At 58.2% G+C, this 2500-nt stretch overlaps 1 protein-coding gene and 1 pseudogene across 1 annotated transcript in view; one reads left to right on the forward strand and one right to left on the reverse strand.

The window, feature by feature from the left end:
• LOC133151093 (multidrug and toxin extrusion protein 1-like) overlaps window positions 1–2500 on the forward strand; it is a 306257-nt gene that overhangs the window by 185797 nt on the left and 117960 nt on the right. The gene's annotated exons all lie outside the window — the stretch shown is intronic.
• Window positions 1–2500, reverse strand: part of LOC133152133 (28S ribosomal RNA) — a 9870-nt pseudogene that overhangs the window by 2726 nt on the left and 4644 nt on the right.

Here is a 2500-nt window from a genome sequence, read left to right on the forward strand (position 1 = left end):
CAATCTGGTCGCTGAAACCTTACCGACATCTGCCCTGAAGGCGACTCTCGGGAGTAAGAATGTGTTGCACACCAGTACCTTCTGCGAAGGCTTTAACGCCGACGCCGTAATTCTCTGCAGCCCCATACTCACCTGCTCTTCCAGACCCTCAGAGACAATTCCCCGCCACGGCACTATAGTGGCCCCCAGATAACGAACTGACTCACCCGGAGTTACCATGTGTATCGGCTTCCCACACAGCCTCCAGGCTACGCAGCCGCTCTCGTTTGGACCCATCCAGATACCGTGGCACTTACTTGGCTGGACAGCCAGCCCCGTAAGCTGGCAAAAGACCTCCAGGATCACCAAATTCTTCTTCATTCCGTCCTCCGAGCCACTCAGCAAGACTAGATCATCCGCAAAGGCCAACGTGGCAATTCGGCGGTCGCCCCAGACCAGGTGACTTCCTTCGCGTTCGAGGCTATGGATGAGAGGATCCACAGCAAGATTGAAAAGCAGTGGGGACATTGGGTCGCCTTGCTTAACACCAACCTTCATGGAAATGGGCTCGGAATAGGCGCCTCCGCAACCCACTCTGGTCGAGCAGCCCACATACGAGTGACGGATCACCTCGATTACACGTTTGTCCACGCCCAAGCTTCCCAATACATACAGGACATGATCATGAGAAACCGAGTCGAAAGCCTTCGCAAAGTCAATGAACACGACCGCCAGCGGCACGCCAGCCGACCTCGAGTGCCCCATGATCCGGTCAAGAATCAAGAGGTTCTCCTCGCAACCACTCGCGCCGGCGACGAAACCACGCTGCCGGGGGCTAACAGGACAGGCTCGCGCTAGCCTCATCACCATTATCCGCCCAAACAACCTCAGCACGACTGACCCTATAGTCACAGGCCTCCAGCCTGCCACAGTACCCAGCTCAGTAGGGTCAGTTGATCTGGGTAGCAACCGGGTCTTGCACTCCTTGAAGACTTGGGGAACGACTCCACGCACCATCCATGTCGTGAACAGCCTCGCCAGTTGCGTACCGTCCGGGTCCCAGTCAAGAAGAGCCCGCTTCCTGATCCCGTCTGGGCCCGGTGCAGAGCAATTCCTCATCTTAGCCAAGTTAGATACAACTTCCGGCCCCAGGATCGGGTGGTAGAATGGTTCGTTATCCGCGGTCAGTCCCACCTCGAAGCCCTTCAGTCCATAAAACGGCTTGACCGCTTCCCACTTACTCCTGAAGTGCCTATCCACCATCTCCAGCGGCAAATCACACCTAAGGGGCGTCAGACCATCTAAGATCCGCCGTGCCAGCCCCTTTCTCGCCTCAGAATAGCCGCGCTGCTGGTGGTAGTACACTCTCCTACGTCGAACGAGACGCCTCGCCCAACCCGTCTTCCATTTGTCTCGAGGCCTGGACCTCGCGGACTTTGCCGGCCACACCACCTTACCCCCCAGGGCTTTCATGAGATCCAAAGCAGAGGACTCGATCAGGCTAGGCTCCCGACCTGCTTTCTTGACTAAGGCAGCGGTGGCCCGATGCTCCTCACCCCCCGCCAGCAGCTCTTCCAGAACCCTATTCTCCACCAGATCTGGAAGCGACGGGGGGCAGGTCCATTTCTGGGGCGTCACCCCGGCAGCCAGGGCTCGCCAACGCACACCGGACGTACCGCCTGCCGCACGACCGCACAGGGACCCCCACTTCCACCTCACCTGCTCTCCAGACTTACCCGTTCCCAACAACCGAGCCACCATCACATTCTTCTGCTTATGATTCCTGTACCTTTCCATAAGCTTCATCATCCGAGCCTCCTCCTTCGCGCTCCACTTCCTCTCTCTCTTTGGACCCTTACGTTCCTGGCTCCGCTCTTTACGAGCCGTGAACCACTCCGCTGCATGAGCGTGCCGCTTATGCTGAGACACTCCAACAGCCGTCCGAAAACGGCGCCCACAGTGATCGCAAGCGACCCCTTGTTCGTCACACACCCTGCGCATGCCCCGGCATTTCGAAACATGACACCGAATAGCATGACTGTTTTCACCGCGTCTTTCGCACTCACGACACCCGTACACGATGGAGACACCCGCATGCCGGGAAGCGCAATGCAACCCAAACCTACGCATACCAACCACACGTGTCCCACACAGTGGGCAGTCCATGGACTCTCGAGGCAGATGCACCAAGACCTGGTCCGGAGGCCTCGGATCCCTCTTACGCCGCTTTCTAGACGGGCCCTCTCCCGCCTCTTCATCCACACCACCTCGGAGAGCAGGCTGCAGCGCTAGCACGACCCCCGCCACACCAACTCCCATACCAGAGGCAACGGAGGCCATTGATTCAGACACCACTGAGGAGTTCTCAAGAGCTTCGCCAGCCGGGGTCCACCCGCTCCTTCGGCCTGACTGACTGTGACTCTGATCCTGTGCCTCTGTCTGTACGGACTTCCTAACCAAGGAGTTTTTGCAACCATGGCCCGTAGAAGTGACTACAAGCCGTTTGGGGACCCCGAGCAAT

This window comes from Syngnathus typhle, linkage group LG3 (assembly GCF_033458585.1).
Source record: "Syngnathus typhle isolate RoL2023-S1 ecotype Sweden linkage group LG3, RoL_Styp_1.0, whole genome shotgun sequence".
Classification (NCBI taxonomy): Eukaryota; Metazoa; Chordata; class Actinopteri; order Syngnathiformes; family Syngnathidae; genus Syngnathus; species Syngnathus typhle.